We start from the raw sequence: 18,643 nt of genomic DNA on the forward strand, positions 1-18,643 counted from the left end.
TGAGACCAAGGGCTCTGAGGGCTGAGTTTGCACTAGGAAAGGTGCACAGGGGGTGCCCCATGCTGCAGAAAATCACAGCTGGAGATGGAGGCATCCGTCCCTGGATGCTGCTCTGGAGCAGGATGGGATCTGCAGTGAGCCAGGATTGGGTTTGTTGGGTGGGATAACACAGCAGGACCCCGGTCCCTCTGCAGAAATAATACATGAATTTGAAACACTGCTGGAGCGATGGGGAATGCTGCTCCAAGCAGGGTGTCAGCGGAGTGACGGCTTCCCAGAGTTTTCCTGGGATGCCCACGGCATCCCTCACCCCTTCCCTTTGCTCAGGGAAGGCCTTGGACAAAGAAATGTTGGCACAGGGCAGAGTTGTGCAAATACGAGGCTGAACAAGGAACACCTGGCGTTTCTCCCTTGCTGCCCATCACTGGCTTCCAGGCACTCCATTTTTAGTATTTTCTTTAAAAATAATAATAGTAATAATAAAATCATTAGAAATAATCTCCTGAGATGGAGGAGAGTCAGGGCTCTGCATTTTGTGCCCCCGCAGTAAAGGGTGTCAAGGTTCTCCTTTAAACCTTTGTTTCCCAGGGCTTTATATCTGGATCATAAAAATTCAGGGGAGGGAGGAAGGAAAAAAAAGGAATCACATAAAAGGAGGTCGTAGCCACAGCTGCGTTTGGTTTATTGTGCTCACAGAGCTCATAAACAGCTTGGGTTTGGAAGTGGAGAGGGTCAGGTCCAGCTGCTGTGGGATGTTTGGGGTGGGAACCCGGGGATTTCGAGGGTGCCATGGAAACGTGAGCTCATGGGAGAGTGGAATGAGGTTCTGGAGATCTGGGCTTGCCTTGACAATGCCCTGCCCATGGACAAAGGTCCTGCCAGGGATGGAGGCGAGGGCTGCTGCACCCACTGGTGGGGTGGGACCCCAAAATGGGGTAGAATCCTAAAATCTCAGAATTATTTGGGTTGGAAGGGACCTTCAAGACCATCCAGTTCCAACCCCCCCTGCCACGGGCAGGGGACATTCCACTGGGACATTCCTGGGACATTCCATTGTCCCAGGCTGCTCCAAACCCCATCCAACCAGGTCTTGGACACTTCCAGGGATGGTGCAGAGGTTCGTGAGCTTCCAGGGCAGCAAGGGACGTTTTTGGGGTGGCCCAGCTCCGTCCCCAAAGCCGTGATTTGCCTCCCTCCTGCCTTGCACGACTCTTGTGATCGTGACATGCAAAGCAATCACACAAGATGAGAGATTTTTCGCAGGACAGAGACCTCTCCGATCCAGCTCAAGCTGAGTTAGGGTGGAGAGAGAGCTTCTTTGTTTATTTCTTACTTTTTATACATTTGTGGGTCTGGCTGAAGATTGGCTTCTGGGGTTTTTCACCCTTCAGCCAAGTGGCTAAACCAATTGTCAGTTACAATTGTTTTTAGGTTAGAAATATGCAAACAAAGGACAGAGAATGAAAAACAGAGGATTTGTTTATGTTACATCTGTGGGAAAGAGGTAGAAACTGCTCCTAATATTGTACAGTAACTAAAAGGTCTGACTCCATTTTTATGAAAATCAAAAGGTTTTAAAAAAACTCAGAAAAACCAAGGTAACAGACTCTCAAACTCCCTGGGGAAGGGCGAGCCTGCTCTTTCCCTCCCAGTTCGCTTTCATGCAACAGTGCCTGGGCTCCTGCTGAGCCTGGGAAGGGAGGGAGGGGTTTAAATATGGAGCAAATTCCCTCCTGGAAGTGCAGGACTCCAGGCTGGAGTCAGCACCGTGTCAGCTCCCCCATCCACAGGATGCCACACCACCCATGGCAGCTCCCATCCTCCGGGATGGAAATCATCCCCTCCGCCCTGGGCAGGCTGGTCTGGGGCACATCCCCGAGCCTGACCTGGCCCTGGTGTCCCCTCAGCCCGTTCAGGTTTCCTGCACATCCCAGACACGAGGGGATGATGTCGTTTCAGGGCCACGTTTTCCCGGAATTCAATTTGGTGACGGTCTGGGGCGACATCCTCCTTCCAGGAGGGGCTTTACTGGCTTCCCGAGGGATAGATACTTTTGGAGCAGGATGACCCTGCTGGGTGAAAGCTGGGGGTGATGTTTTCCCCCTTCAAACCCCTCCTTCCCTCTGTGCTGTGCGTGTGCAGCTGGCGGGGGGAAGCGCCGGAGACGCCACAGCTGCTGCTTCCCGGGGAAGCGGCGTGTCTGGGAAAGGTTTCCACCGAAAGTTGCCCTCCAAACCAAAACAAAACCGTGCCTTTTCCTGCTGCAGGGAAGGGAGGGATGGAGGGCAGCGGGAATCATGGAATTCCAGAGTGGCTTGGATTGGAAGGCACCTGAAAGGCCATCTCATTCCAAACCCCTGCCACGGGCAGGGAGATTTTCCACTAGCCCAGGTGGCTCAGGTTTTATATATAAATAACCAAGTGCTATCTAGACATATACAAAAATGCATATCCACACATCCACAGGCTCTTCCTGCCAAAGGAGCACCCCAAAATCCTGCCTGGAAAAAAAAAAACAAACGTGGTTTTGCACCCCCTCAAATGCCTTTGCTCACCTACAGGTTTAGGAGAACATCCCCGATATTAATTCACCGCGAAATAAGCAGGTAAACACATAAATAAAGTGTTTGCTGCACCAACAGGGAGTTATTCCCCATCCATGTGGGGTGTCAAGGCTTTTTGGGACACAGGGAGCTTGGAGACCCCAGGAATTTGGGGGTCCCTGGGAGCTCAGGGACACATGGAGCTCGGCTGCAGCTGTCAGGCTCCTGTGTGCCATTAATAAACACAAAGGGATTAACGAGCTATTTGTGGGAGCCCATTAGACAAATATTAGCCCGGCTATGGATCCTCCTGGAGGCCGCCTCGCTCCATTTCACAAAAATCAATTGGCTTTCGGGCGGGCAATCCGGGGGAGCAGCGGCGGCGGCTTCAAAAAGCAGAGGAATTGCACAAATCCTGCCCGGCAGCACCTTTGGAACCCCTCGTGTGAGGTGCCTGTTTTGATCCGACCCCAGCATCCCGCTCTCGGCGCTGCCGGGACTGGCTTTAGGCTGTGCTCGCCGTGTCGGTGACCCCGGCGGGAAGCGATTCCCGCTGTGTCCAAAGGGGCTTCTCAGCCCTGCCGTGGCTCAAACCCCAACAGGGGCTGCTGGCACCAACCCTGTCACCCCTGGGCTGCCAGGTGGACGTGGAAGTGATTAACGGAATGAGATGGGCTCTGAGGTCCCACCCAGATTTTTCCATATTCCCACCATTTGTCCTCAGCTGCTCCTGGAGCCTGGTGGCAGCAGGGGCGCTCAGGCTGAGCCCACGCTGCTCCTGGGATCCAAGGGGGCTCTGCTTTTCCCTGCCTGGGACCCCCAAACCCCTCTCCCCTTCTCCATCCATCCCTTCCCCTGCTAAACGGAGCGCTGACCTTGGCCGGGGCCGCCGGGAATGCCCCGGAGCACAAACAGCTCTTCACAGCGGCAGTAAATCATTGACAGATGCCTGATGGACACACGGGGCCACGGCCAAGCTCCCCGGGATGCTTTGTCCCCGGGGATGGAGGAGGGGACGGGCGGCCCTGGCTGGCTTTTCCCTGCTGCCGTCCTGTTTACAAAGCTCCAGGCCCGTGTCCCGTTTTCCCTGGAGATGGGAAGAGCCCCAGGCACGTCCCAAAGCACCCCAGAAAGTCGCGCTGGCGCCGGGATTGTTATAAACCACGGCAAGGGAGGAACATCCCGGCAGGGCAGGCACACCCCGGTGGGATGGGATGGGATGGGATGGGATGGGATGGGATGGGATGGGATGGGATGGGATGGGATGGGATGGGTTGGGATGGGATGGGATGGGATGGGATGGGATGGGATGGGATGGGATGGGATGGGCGCCTTTGTGTCCTCCTGTGATGGAGCTGGGGTTTGAATTTCGGGAATATCCCAATTTAACTGGCTCAGGGTGCGAGGGTTCCACCGGGTTCCCTTCGGGAAGGGCACCTGAGGATCTCCAGCTCTCCCGGTGTGAACGTGCTGCTGGTCCATGACCCCTCGTGCTCCGTTCATTCCTGAGGTGGCTGCCCTTTGCACGGGCACGGAGCACACCCAGTCCTGCTCCGCTGCCCTGCTTCCCTGGATCGGGTTTGGAGACGCTCCCCTGGGTCAGGTTTGGAGCAAAACCTTCGGCTCCACCACCCCACTCCAAAATTTCACCATGGCTCCTGCAAACTCCTGACCAAACCCTGCTGCCACGGAGAATACACGGGCACAGGCGAGCAAGGAGCTGGATCATCAGGATGCCAGGGGGGAAAATGTGCCCCCCACACCTTCGGAGCGCCCTGGTCCCTGATGGATGCCCTGGCTCTTGGCACTCTTTCGCCACCCAAATTCCTTTATTTTTTATTTATTTTCATTTACAACGGAGCACTCCCCAGTTTTCCTCCCGCCCCACCGCACTGAGGGGGAACTCTCCGATGTTTTGTAGCGTCGGGGCTGTTGGTGACCCCCCACCTCGAGGGGGCCCTGGCTGGGGTCTCTCTCCCGTTTCGGCAGCCCCGAGGCATCTGCCCCTCTGTCAGATGGGATCGGGATCATGGAGTGGTGTCGAAGCTAAAAATATTCCCCCGCTCGCTGCTGTGATCTTTCCTCCCCGTCCGCCCCTCCCCGCCGCCCTTTCCTGCTTTCCACCGCAATTCCACGGGGTTTCGGCGGCTCTGGCAGGCTGGGAGAAAACTCTGGGAATAACCCCCAGGCCCAGAGCCAGGAATAAGCCTTTTGGGGTCCCACGAAACAGAAAGGATGGGGGAGCTGCGGTGGGAGGGGGGAACACGGGCTTTTTAAAGAGGGAAATGCCGAGTGGATTTGGGAATGGGCCGTGGGTGAGCTGTCGGAAAACCAGACTCACTCCATAGAAAATCCCTGCTCACCCCGAATTTATCAATAATTTGGTGACAAACCCCACTTTGGTGGCTCGGTTTGGGAGTGGGGAGGACGATCCCGCCTTTCCCTCCCGCCATCCCGAGGAATCTCCGGGGCTCCAGTCGCATCCTTGCCGCTGCTGGAGAGGCTGCTGGGCTGGAGGAGCTGTAAATACCGTGGGGTAAATCAGCAGAACGGCACTGCCGGGCCGGGGGGGATGCTTCCCTGCCGGATGCACGCCTGGATTTTCTTGATGGTTCCAGCACTCGGGGGTTCAGGCTGGATTTTCTTGTTTTCCGACCTTGTTGGGTTTAAATCTCACGCAACTCCTTTTTATTTTTGTCTTTGCCGACTTCTCGGGCCCAGGCTGGGTACGGTAAATACAGAGGGAGATTTGAGGGGGGCAGTTAAATGTAGTAATATCCTTCCCTGGCTAAAATCCGATGGAATCAACCTCTCTGGGAGCATCCCCTGAATTCCCGTGGGGCCAGGGGTGCTTTGGCATCGCCGAAATTCCAGAATGCCCAAGGAGCCACCCCGCTCTCCACCAGGCTCCGGAGCTGGGGTGTCCCCAGGCCACTCCCAGAGATTCCCAGCACCGTCCAAAGCTCTTTCCCAAAATTCAGGATGGAGTCGGAGCTGTCCCCGAGTGGGACCAGCACTGGGGCAAAACCCCTGAGGAGGGCTCCCAGTGTGTGCTCAGGCTTTTCACTATAAACCCAGCCGAAGCAGAGCCCAGATTAGATCTCTGAGAATCGGGTATTCATGGCCAAAATTCGGATGGAATTCTCCTAAACAGCCCAGGGAACGCTGGAGAGGATCCCTCCACCCTGGGTGCTTCTGTGCTGGGGGGGACAGGGACTGGCCCAGCCCAGCCTGGATAGCGAGGGAGGAAAAGCTTCCTTGGAAATCCCCGTGAAATGCAGGAAGGGGAGCGAGGTCCAGCTCCTCTCCGGAGTTTATAGCAACGCTCCGGCTGTTGTGGCTCCGCGCCGGGGTTTCTTTATTTAATTTCTTCCCCTTATGGGCTGAGAAACCTTCCCAGCCCCAGCACGGCCCGCTCACGGTAGCCGGGGTTTGTTTTCCTCTCTTGTCCAGGGAGGAATCTCTGGAATATGCTGAGCTGGAAGGGGCCCATCGGGATCATCGAGCCTGATGCTGTGCCAGGTGCCACCGAGCGGCGGTGACGCCCCTGTCCCCAAATGCACCCCACAACGCTTGTGGCCAGTGCTGCCGCTCCAGGGTAAACTTTCCTATCAGAACATCCCGAAAATCCCTAGAAACGGATGCTGGGCACCGACAGCAGCAAGCCTGGGTTGGCACAACTGCTCCATCAGCCCTTGGGAAGGGAATGGGATGCAGAGAGGGATGTGTTTTGCTGTTACTTTGTTGCTTTTTGGATAATTTTTATGCCATTAACAAAAATCCGAGGGGAACTGTGAGATAAGAGAGCTCCCACGTCTCCGTGGCCACCCCTGCCAGTGACAATGCCGGCATTGAAATCCTGGGATGGGAGGCTGAAATCCTGGGATGGGAGACACTCGGCTGGTGATAACGCAGGATCACAGCGAGCCCCTGCTATTTCCTGTCCTTTCCATTTAAATACATCCAGTGCGAGAAAAAAAAATCCCTGTATTTTGTGGGAATGGTATTTTCAGTCATAACCACGCCGACTTATTGTTCGGGGCTTTTTTTATTATTATTATTGTCTTGAGATGGGCCCAGTGATGCCATCAGCTAGGCAAAAAGAAAATAAAAACAAAACAAAAACAAAAACAAAACAAAAAAACAAAAAAAACCCAAAAAAACAACCAAAAAACCCCCCTCAACCCCGAAAGAATTCCATGTTTTTTCCATCTGTGTTTCCGCTCCTTGGGACTTTGAGGGAGATTTATTCCAGAAATGTCACCGGAGTCTTTGGGTTTTTCCTCTCGCAGAGAGGAGAGGCAGAGCTCTCGCTGGCTGGGGTCCATCTTTCCGAGCTCTCCCCACGTTGCAGCCTGGGATGGCTTTTCCCAGAGCGTCTCCTCTGGCCTCGGGAGCATCTCCCGTTGGAACGAGCCGAGATATTTCTCCCGGCTCTGGAAGAGCGTCGCAGCCGCGCCGTCCACGTCGGTGTTTATCCATCGCCTCGCTGGCATCCGAGAGCTCTTCCTGCTGCTTTATTTAGCCTCTGCGGCAAGGCAGGCACTGGGTTCCTGCATCCCTGGATTCCACGGGGCTGGGAACGGGGCTGGGATGTGCTCAGCCGGCCCTGCTCGTCCTCCTCAGCTCGTGCCTCCCCGCTCGTGCCTCCCCGCAGCCCCGGAATGTTTCGTGGGCTGGGATAAACGAGCCAAAGGGCGGCTTGGCTTGGCTACCCCTCTGGGTTAACTGCAGGACGGGTGTTTCCAGAGGGAGTTTTTTTGGGGGAAAAAAAAAGACATTTCTGGCTGGAATGCCAAGGCCCTGCTTGGACAGGATGATCCCCGTGCCCTCAGCAGCAGCACTGGTGGCCTCATAAGGACTCGAGCAGGAGGTGTGGGGCAGAAACCCTCTCCCAACTCCACCTGGCGTGGACAGGAGCACGGGAGTGAGCCCCAAGCCCAAGGGATTCCCATCTCTGCAGAAAGCCGGGTTGGTTTTTTTCCACGAGGAGAGCGGCGCGTTGGATTCCCAGCGCCGGTACCGTCATGTAATTACCCAGCACGATCTGTTGAGCTGCAAACAGATTTCAGCAAGGAGCTTCGGGGCGTTCTCAGCAGAGCTGCTCTTTATTTAGGGCTGGGAACAAGCGGCTCCTCTCTCCCAGAGCCTCGTAGAGACTGTGGGGGCTGAGGCGGCCTCGCAGGTCGGCCCAGAGAAACGCCTTTAGACGGTTAAAAGTGAGGAATAAATAACTACTCCAAAAACAATCTCGCCAGATGGCACTGGTGCAGGAGGAGCGGCTCGGAAGATGCTTTGCTGCTAATTTATGGTGCTGCTGCTGTTGCTATTCCGGGCCTGGGTCACCTATGGAGAGGGATCCGTGTGCGTGCAGCAGCTCCAAAGGGTGGCCGGGCCTCACACGAGTGAGCCCCGCCGGCCTTCATCCAGCTGCCGGGTGTCGGGGGGGGATCTCATGGGAATGGGGTTTGATTCTGCTCCTGCCTCAGCCTGAACCCTAAGAGCTGGTTTAACGTGCCGGCAGCACAGCCAGGGCTGGGGGTAGTGGGATGGGTGAGGGGGGTGTCCCCAGTTCAGGGGTGTTTGGACACCCCCAGAGGACATGTGAGTCCTTTCCCTGGGAGATCACAGAATCCCAGGCTGGCTTGGATTAGAGGAGACCTTAAAAAACATCTCGCAGGGACACCTTCCTCTGTCCCAGGCTGCTCCAAGCCCTGTCCAGCCTGACCTTGGACACTTCCAGGGATCCAGGGACAGCCACAGCTTCTCTGGGCAACCTGTGCCAGGGCCTGCCCACCCTCCCAGGGAAGAATTTCTCCCTCATATCCAACCAAACCCTTTCCTCTGGCAGTGGGAAGCCATTCCCCCTTACCCAAACTCCCTCTCCAGCTCTCTTGGAGCCCCACTAGAAGAGGCTCCAAGCCGAACACCCCCAGCTCTCCCAGCCCTCCAGAGCAGAAGTTCCGCAGCCCTCGGAGCCTGCCCCGGCCCCGCTCCCCGTGGTCCCCGCCGGAGGATGCTCAGCTCCGCTCCGCTCCTGGCCGGCTCCGTTCCCGCAGGGACGGTGCTCGTGTTCCCTTCCCGGGGGATGCTCGGGCTCTCTCCAGAGCCTTTCTGAGCACCGTGGCGGCGGCTGCCGGGCTCCCCACGCCTCCTCCGGTGCCGACACTCGGCTCTCCCGCCCGGGCCCACCCCGTTCCCGACCCTTTCCCCGCTGTCCCGGGCACGGCGCCGGGGCTGGAGGCGGTGCCGGTGCCGCTCGGGGCGGTGCGGGGCGGCCCGGGAAGGGGCGGGGGCGGCGGGATGGGCTGGGCTGGGTTGGGCACGGCTCGGCACGGCGGGGTTCGGCACGGTTCGGCTCGGCACGGCGGGGTTCGGCGCGGCGCGGCTCGGCTCGGCACGGCTGGCAGGCAGCGCGCTCCCGCAGCCGCAGGTAGGTGCGTGCCCGGCGCCCCGCGCCGCGCTCCCGCTCGCCTCAGCCCGGTTCGGTTCCGCTCGCTTCGGCCGGCTCGGGCTCAGCCCGGTCCGGCTCGGCTCGACTCGGCTCGGCTCTCCCCGGCGGGGCCGTGCCGCGGGTGGGCCCGGCGCGGCCGCTTGTTGCGCTCGGGGGCGACTTGGAGCCGGAGCGGTGCGAGCGGCCCCGGCTGCAGGAATGCGAGTCATTTCCTCCGCCCGCCCGCGGGAGCTGCGGCTCCGCCGGAACCCCCCCACGGCCCCCCGACGGCCGCGACACGGCCGCGACACGGCCGCGACACGGCCGCGACACGGCCACGGCCACCCCGGACCCGCTCCGGCGCAGGGAGCGCTCCAGGGAGGCGCTCGCCCACAGGACCCCTCGCCCCTGGGTCACGCTCGCCCCCAGATCTCCTCACCCCCAGATCTCCTCGCCCCTGGGTCACGCTCGCCCACGGGGCTCGCTCACCCGTGGACCACCTTGTCCCCTCTCCCACAGGTCTCGGTCACCCTCGGGACCTTTTCCCTGGGTGACGCTCACCCACAGGAGCCCTCGCCCATGGGACCCCTTGCTTTCAGGTCATTCTCACTCACAGGTCCTCTCACCTGTGGGTCCCCTCGTTCCTGTTTTGCAGTCACCCGTGACACTCCTCGCTCATGGGTGACACTCACCCACAGGTCCCCTTGCCCAGAGGTCCCCTCATTCCTGATTCACAGGGGCCCATGGGTCCCTTTGTCCCTGGGTCACACTCACCTGTGGGTCCCCTCTCACCCCTGGGTCTCACCCAGCAGCCCCTTTGTCACCCAGCTGTGCTCTTCCCCAGTGTGTCCCCTCACCCCTGGGTCACACATCTCCAGTGTGTCCCTCACTCCGGGTCACACATCTCCAGTGTGTCCCTTCTTGCCTGGGTCACACATCCCCAGTGTGTCCCTCACCCTGGGTCACACATCTCCAGTGTGTCCCTCACCCTGGGTCACACATCTCCAGTGTGTCCCCTCACCCCTGGGTCACACATCTCCAGTGTGTCCCCTCACTCTGGGTCACACATCTCCAGTGTGTCCCTCACCCCTGGGTCACACATCTCCAGTGTGTCCCTCACCCCTGGGTCACACATCTCCAGTGTGTCCCCTCACCCCTGGGTCACACATCTCCAGTGTGTCCCCTCACTCTGGGTCACACATCTCCAGTGTGTCCCTCACCCTGGGTCACACATCTCCAGTGTGTCCCTCACCCTGGGTCACACATCTCCAGTGTGTCCCCTCACCCCTGGGTCACACATCTCCAGTGTGTCCCTTCTTGCCTGGGTCACACAACTCCAGTGTGTCCCTCACCCCTGGGTCACACATCTCCAGTGTGTCCCTTCATGCCTGGGTCACACATCTCCAGTGTGTCCCCTCACTCTGGGTCACCCATCTCCAGTGTGTCCCTTCTTGCCTGAGTCACACATCCCCAGTGTGTCCCTCACCCTGGGTCACACATCTCCAGTGTGTCCCTCACCCCTGGGTCACACATCTCCAGTGTGTCCCCTCACCCCTGGGTCACACATCTCCAGTGTGTCCCCTCATTCTGGGTCACACATCTCCAGTGTGTCCCCTCACTCTGGGTCACACATCTCCAGTGTGTCCCTCACCCCTGGGTCACACATCTCCAGTGTGTCCCTCACCCTTGGTCACACATCTCCAGTGTGTCCCTCACCCCTGGGTCACACATCTCCAGTGTGTCTCCTCATCCCTGGGTCACACATCTCCAGTGTGTCCCCTCATCCCTGGGTCACACATCTCCAGTGTGTCCCCTCACTCTGGGTCACACATCTCCAGTGTGTCCCTCACCCCTGGGTCACACATCTCCAGTGTGTCCCTCACTCTGTGTCACACATCTCCAGTGTGTCCCCTCACCCTGGGTCACACATCTCCAGTGTGTCCCCTCATTCTGGGTCACACATCCCCAGTGTGTCCCCTCACCCCTGGGTCACACATCTCCAGTGTGTCCCCTCACCCCTGGGTCACACATCTCCAGTGTGTCCCCTCATTCTGGGTCACACATCTCCAGTGTGTCCCTCACTCTGGGTCACACATCTCCAGTGTGTCCCTTCATGCCTGGGTCACACATCTCCAGTGTGTCCCCTCATCCCTGGGTCACACATCCCCAGTGTGTCCCCTCACCCCTGGGTCACACATCTCCAGTGTGTCCCCTCATTCTGGGTCACACATCTCCAGTGTGTCCCTCACTCTGGGTCACACATCTCCAGTGTGTCCCTTCATGCCTGGGTCACACATCTCCAGTGTGTCCCCTCACCCTTGGTCACACATCTCCAGTGTGTCCCTCACCCCTGGGTCACACATCTCCAGTGTGTCCCTCACCCTGGGTCACACATCTCCAGTGTGTCCCTCACCCTTGGTCACACATCTCCAGTGTGTCCCCTCACCCCTGGGTGACACATCTCCAGTGTGTCCCCTCACTCTGGGTCACACATCTCCAGTGTGTCCCCTCACTCTGGGTCACCCATCTCCAGTGTGTCCCTTCATGGCTGGGTGACACATCTCCAGTGTGTCCCCTCACCCCTGGGTCACACATCTCCAGTGTGTCCCTCACCCCTGGGTCACACATCTCCAGTGTGTCCCTCACCCCTGGGTCACACATCTCCAGTGTGTCCCTCACCCTGGGTCACACATCTCCAGTGTGTCCCCTCATCCCTGGGTCACACATCTCCAGTGTGTCCCCTCACCCCTGGGTCACACATCTCCAGTGTGTCCCTCACCCCTGGGTCACACATCTCCAGTGTGTCCCTCACCCTGGGTCACACATCTCCAGTGTGTCCCTCACCCTGGCTCCTCTGTGCCTTATCCGTGGGTCCTGGTGACCCAGAGCTCACCTCAGCCGAGGTTCCCATCATCTCTTTGTTCCTGTGGTCCCCTCATCCATGGATCCTCCTGTTCCTGGCTCACAGCCACCTGTGGGACCCCGTTGTCCCAGGAGTGCCCCCCACCCCGTGGAGGTGCTCAGGATGCCCCTGGTCCCTGGTGGTGGCACTGATGCCCCTCTCCGTGTTTCCCACCAGGAATGTGCACCCCTGCCACGCTCTGGAAGCGGCCAGGATAAATCCATGCAGCTCCTAAGCCGGGCTTTATCCGAGCCGGTGCCCTCGCAGCGGCGGCGAAATTGGGGCTGAGCTTTCCCAGGACCATCCTTGGTGTTCCTGTGTCCTTTGGCTCTCCCGTGGGAGTGAGGCACATCCCGACCCTGCCGTGCCCCTGGCCCCCTGCCACCTTCGCTGCCATCTCCCATTCCTGCTCGTGGCCAGCGCCTTTCAGGATGTTTTTCCCTCTAAGCCAAGCTCAGCTTTTCCAGAGGTGCTTTCCGCGTGGCGCTGACGGAGCTTTGCCGCTCTGCCTAATTCTGGGCTGGTTTGTGTTGGTGTTTTTCCACAGGGCTCGCTCTCCCTCTCCGAATCTTGGATAGAGCTGGGATTAATTCGAGCCCTCTTGCCTGAAAGAGATGTTCCGTTTAAAATTCCCAACCCCGAAGGCATATTGGAGTTTGGTTCTAGGTACTGGATTTTTTACTATCGGTTCTTAAAGGGTGTTCTTTTTTTTAAGCTGGGTTTACTCAGGCTCTTTAAACCCCGAGCCTGTAAGCAATTATTCCATTACATGAAAGTCAGGACGCTGAGAAAGATTAATTCAGACCAGATGTAAAAATAAATGGGAATTTGAAATTAAGATGATGTCAGTTCCCTCCTGCTAAAAAAAAAAAAAAAAAACACCCGGCAGCCTTTGGACTCCAGATGGAGTATACAAACCATGGCGCTGGTTAAAATATCTGCCTGCTCCTTAATTGAGTTTTATGCTGCTATTTTTTTTTCCCCCCCGCCTCGACTGAAAAGTGGGCTTAGGATATTTTTCCCAAAAAAATCTTTCCCCGATTGCGGCCGGGGCGGGGAAGTTGATGGAGGCTGTGGCGTGGCTGAGGAGCTTTCCCAGCTGGAAAACTGGAGAGCGGCGCTGCTGAGGGAAGACAAATCTCTCTCTGCTCGCCCCGGGATTAAAACAATCAGGAACTTGGTTTGGCTTTGTTTTGCTGGATTTGGAGCTGGAGGCCGGGACGCCGCAGAGGGCAGCAGGAGCTCCGGATAGTCCAGGCGTGGATTTGAATATTTTGGCATAAAATGGAGCTGGTTTTTGGGTTCTTGTGTGTCTGCAGAGCGCTTTGCATCCTGGTTTTTTTTCCCCTCCTGTTTTTTTTTTTCCCCTCCGCTGCACATTCCCCAGAGTGGGAATGGGTTTGGGCACCAATGCCATGCCTGTGAGCGGGATGTTGGGAATGGGGCTCCCCAAAAATGCCTCCTGCTGGGAAGGAAGGCTTTGCCCGGGGTCAGAGCGTCTTGGGGGCGTGTTGTTGTGGAAAATAACCTAAATATTCATCACGGCGTTATTATTAATGTTAGCATTTACGGGACATTATTAATGGTATAATATTACCTTGTTAATTCAATTTAAAGTACGTCTTTCATGTCTAACTGGGGAGCTCCGTGGTTTGGAGACTCGGGGCTGTGCTTGGTGTGGCGCAGGGACTGGGGACGGTGGCTCTGGCCCTTGGGGCTGCTTCGTGGTCCAGGGATCCTGCGGCCAAATCCCGAGGGATTTGTGGCAGCTGCTGCTGGTGTGGGCTGCAGCCTGCCCACGGAGAGGGGAGCAAAGGCAAAGCTCCTCATCCATGTGCAGCCTTGGGAGCGATGCCTGTCATCCTGGCAGTGGGATCACAGCTCTGGGAGGTTTGGGCTTGCTGGAGCTGGGGGGACGGTTCCTGAAATGCCTGGGAATGCCGTGGGACAGGCGCTGGAGCTGGATGGGAGAGCTGGGCTGTGCCCTGAGCACAACCCTCTCCAACCCAGTCTTGATATTGTTCTAATCCCAAAGGCTCAGGCAAAGTTTCCCGGAAGGAAATCTGATGGAAGGGGCTGGTTCTGGAGCAGAGGAGGGAAGAGGAAGAGCAGGCATCGTCCCTCCCCTCCCTGGAGCCCTTTCCAGGAGAAATCCATCTCTGTATCCCTCCCTGGCGGAGGCAGGGACGCTTTATTTACATTTTCGTGCTCCGAAGTCAGGGAATGAGGAGGCCTGGGGTGGCTCTGCTGTGGGTTGGACGGAAAATCAGCGCTTCCAGGCCGGATTCTGCTCCGTGCATGACAAGACAGGCAGGGGAGCAGTTTCCTGAGCTGCCGTGGCCCGGCCTGGGTTTCCCCATGGAATGTGATGTCCCGTGGGGCTCTCCCCTGGCAGGAGGGGACATCGTCCCATTTTTAGGATGATCCACATGGCTCAGCCGTCCCCGCCCAGCGCTGTTGTCCCACTGCATGAGCCAAGGGGGAGGAGGGTGAGGAAGAGGAGGAATGTTGAAGAGGTGGAGGCAGGCGAGCTCCTGGAGGACTTTTCCTCGGAGAGGCTTTTTGGATACCCCCAGCACTCGGGGGCATCTGCTGGGGCTGGTGGGGGCTGGCCCCCGGCTGCCCAGGCTGAGTTTCCAGCATCCAAATAGCTTTTGTGGCGGATGAAGTAATGGAATATTTATAACCGAGTCCTTTTTCCCAGTGAAGGTCTCTTTCATCTGCCTCTCTTCATTAGGAGGAAACTGTTGAGTTCATGAAGAATTGGAGACGATTTTAATTACGGGGCAACCGCAAGCAGGAATTAATCTGGCTCTGGGGTTCGGAGAAGCCGCGTTGAGGGACGGCCCTAAAACTTGTAATAACAGCTCTGTGCATACCTGCGCCTGTGATGTGGGGTGAGACCCACTCCAGACTCTTCCAAACAAGAAATTCCTGCCCCATGAATTCATCTGGGCAGCCTCTGGCTGCGGGAATGGCCCCTGCCTACGTGTGGGTCCTGGGCTGGATCCCTTCCCTCGCCCCTGGGGTGCTTCGGGAGGGCTGGAACAAAAGCCTGGAACCGGGGGATCGTGGAGTTATTTAGGTTGGGAAAGAACCTCTAGGGTTGTGATCAACCCTTCCCCCACCACCACTAACTCGTGTCCCCAGGTCCCACAGGCACACGGCTGTTAAATCCCTCCAGGGATGGAGATGTCTGATAGGGCCGGGTTTTTTTGAAAAGCGGGTGTTTTGGGCAAGGAGGGATGGATTTGGTTGATGGGGAGATGGACGGGATCTGCCTGGAGGCCCTGGATCGTGCCTGGGCTGAACGGGGGGCACTGGGATGTCTGGTGGGTGCCACAGAGGGACAAACCGGACCCAAACCCACCGAGGATGGAGACTGAGCCGCTTCTGTTAAATCCGTTTAAATCCACGGAGCGGGCAAAACGCTGCGCATCCACCCAGCCTGGCTTCACACGCACGGGATCTGGGAGCAAACCCCACCTCAGCCAGCAAGTTCAAGCGACGTTCAATCCCCACCCTGGAATTACATCCAAATTTCTGTCTCGGACGAGAGCCTGCCCCGGCACCTCCATCTGAACCAATCCCAGGCTCTGCCTGCCCTTGGATGTGTTTGCAGGACCCCGGGGTGAACAAATCCCTCGCCGAGTCAGCAGCGCCAGCCCCGGCGGCTCTCCCCAGGTTTTTTTGCGGGATGTTTTCTTTGCAGCGGAGCTTTGCGACGGGATTTATCCCGTGGCATCAGCGCCAGGGAGGGAGACAATATTCCAGCAGCCTGGGCCTGGAAAACACGGTGGATCCAGGAATTTTTTCAGCTCTGGAGTCACGAGCAGTGCCTTCCCGTGGAGTTTTAATGCTCATTTCCTGGGGAAAACATGGCTGGAAGACCTGGATCTCCTCACTCTGCTGATCCATGCCCGAGCCCTCATTCCCAGTGTTTTTTCCAGCTGACTTTGGATGGAAAACCCTTTGGAGGACTGCCCAAGGTGGAGGTTCCTGCTTGGAGTGTGGGGTGATCTGTGTCACCCCCTCTGCTGTGGGGCAATCCAGGGGGGCTCTCCCTCCAATCCAGGATGGAGCCGGGAAGGTTTGGCTAGATCTTTAAAGTTCCTTTCCAACCCAAACCATTCCACGCTTCCACGTTTGTGCCTCCTATCAACACTTCCCCCGGAGCAGCAGGGACTCGGCGAGGGCAGCGGCGCGGGCTCCCGGGGAATCAAAGCCGACATTGTCGGAATGAGCAGCAGATGCTCGGAAAGAATTCGCCGGCGCCTGGCCGGGGCTGCTGCAGGCGCAGCACCCTGGAATGGGCTTTGTGTGTCCCCTCGCTGAATCCCTGCAGCTCCCGGGGCTGGCAGAGCCCCCGGGAAGCACCTGGAGCTGAGGGAATCTCCGTGGGGGCCGTCCCGGTGTGGCGGGCTGGTGGAACGTTCCCGTTCAGCAGCGGGAACCGGGATGTTTTCTATACAAATACCAAAATGTACGGTTTGGGGTTGGGTTTTGTTTTTTTTTTTTTTTTTTCCCTCCGATGTCCGTGCTCTGCTGACGCCAGCTCGTGTGGTTTAGTCCCCGGTGCTCTGGGACCAATCCAGGCTGCAGGAGGAGGAGGAAATGCTGTGGGAATGAGCAGCCCCAGAACGCCAGAGAGCGATGGGACAAGAGGGGATGGATTTAAACTGGCAGAGAGCAAGGTTGGATGGGATATTGGGAAGGAATTCTTGGCTATGAGGGAGGGGAGGCCCCGGCACAGGCTGCCCAGAGAAGCTGTGGCTGCCCCATCCTTGAAGGTTTTCCACGCTGGACAGGGTTTGGAGCGGTCTGGGATAGTGGAAGGCATTCCTGCCCATGTGCTGATGGGTTCTCCAGTAGCTTAGCAGCGGGTGCTGCCCGTGCCTGGAATTTCGAGCCGGCTGCAGCGCAGGGAGCTGCCGCAGGAAGAAGCTCTAGTGCACCCCTGGGACTTGAGGAGCCCTCTGGGTGGGAGCAGGACACGGAGGGCGCCGGAGGAGCCCCAGGACACGGCTGCTCTGCCGGGAACGCGGCCCCAGCCCAGCCCGAGCAAGTCACATCACGCCGGTGCCCGGGAGCTGCCGGCGCCCGGCTGGGCCAGGACGTGCCAAATTCCTTCAGCCCTGTTCTGCGCGCGCTGGGATCTTGGATGAGCCCTGGAACCAACGCGGCTGCGGCGCTGCCGGCTCCCATCGGGATCGGCCACGGTGCTGGGCACGGCCTCAGAGCATGGATACCGAGGAGAGGAGCCAGGCACGGCCACGGTGCAGAGCTGTGCTGCAGGCACTGCATGGATGTGCTCCGACTCAATGCATGGGTGCCACAATGCATGGGTGCCATGCAGAGGTGCAGTGCGTGGCCAGGATGCACGTCTGTGCTGTGAGGATGCGATGCATGGATGCCACGAGGTTCCGACACAATTTATGGACACCACAATGCACTGCTGCAATGCACAGGTGCACTGCATGGATGCCAGGAGGTTCCAACTCACTGTGGCATGGATGCCACAATGCATGGGTGCCATGCAGAGGTGTAGTACATGGCCAGGATGCACATCTGTGCTGTGAGGATGCGATGCATGGATGCCACGAGGTTCCGATACAATTTATGGACATCACAATGCACTGCTGCAATGCACAGGTGCACTGCATGGATGCTGGGAGGTTCCAGCTCATTGTGGCATGGATGCCAGAATGCATAGGTGCAATGCAGAGGTGCAGTGCATGGCCAGGATGCGCACCTGTGCTGTGAGGATGCGGTGCATGGATACCACGAGGTTCCGACCCAATTCATGGATACCACAATGCAGTGCTGCAATGCACAGATGCACTGCATGTGTGCCATGACCTCCTGACCCAATTCATGGATGCCACAATGCAGTGCTGCAATGCACAGATGCCATGATGCACTGCTGCAACGCACAGATGCACTGCATGGATGCCGGGAGGTTCCAGCTCGTTGTGGCATGGGTGCCACAATGCATGGGTGCAATGCAGAGGTGCAGTGCATGGCCAGGATGCACATCTGTGCTGCGCGGATGCGATGCATGGATGCCACGATGTTCCAACACAATTTATGGATGCCACAATGCAGTTGTGCAATCATGGGTGCCATGACCTCCTGACCCAGTTCATGGATACCACAATGCAGTGCTGCAATGCACAGATGCCATGATGCACTGCTGCAACGCACGGATGCACTGCATGGATGCCGGGAGGTTCCAGCTCATTGTGGCATGCATGCCACAATGCATGGATGCAATGCGTAGGCGCAGTACGTGGCCAGGATGCATGTCTTTGCTGCACGGGTGCAATGCATCGGTGCCGTGATGTTCCAGCTCGACGCATGGATGCCACAAATGCATGGATGCAGTGGAGGGCCATGATGCACGCAGATGCAACGCAGAGGATCCACGATGCGCCACCGCGACGCATGGATGCAACGTGTAGGTGCAATGCACGGGCAGTACGCGGGGACGCAATGCACGGATGCACTGCGTGGCCGCAATGCACCATCCCAAGGCATGAACGCAACCCATGGAGGCGGCGCACGTTTGAGATCCATGGATGCCACGCGCAGGATCCGCCACGCACCGACACGACCTCTGCGCCGCAGTCCCAGAGCGCCCTGGCCACGGGAAAGCATCGCCTCGGGATTTCCCAACTTCTGCAAAACCCCAGGATCCACCAACAAAAAGTCACCTCGGGGCACTTTCCCCCCAACCCCACCCCGTGCTGCCGCACAAATGCACGA

Source organism: Hirundo rustica, chromosome 6 (genome assembly GCF_015227805.2).
Source record: "Hirundo rustica isolate bHirRus1 chromosome 6, bHirRus1.pri.v3, whole genome shotgun sequence".
Classification (NCBI taxonomy): Eukaryota; Metazoa; Chordata; class Aves; order Passeriformes; family Hirundinidae; genus Hirundo; species Hirundo rustica.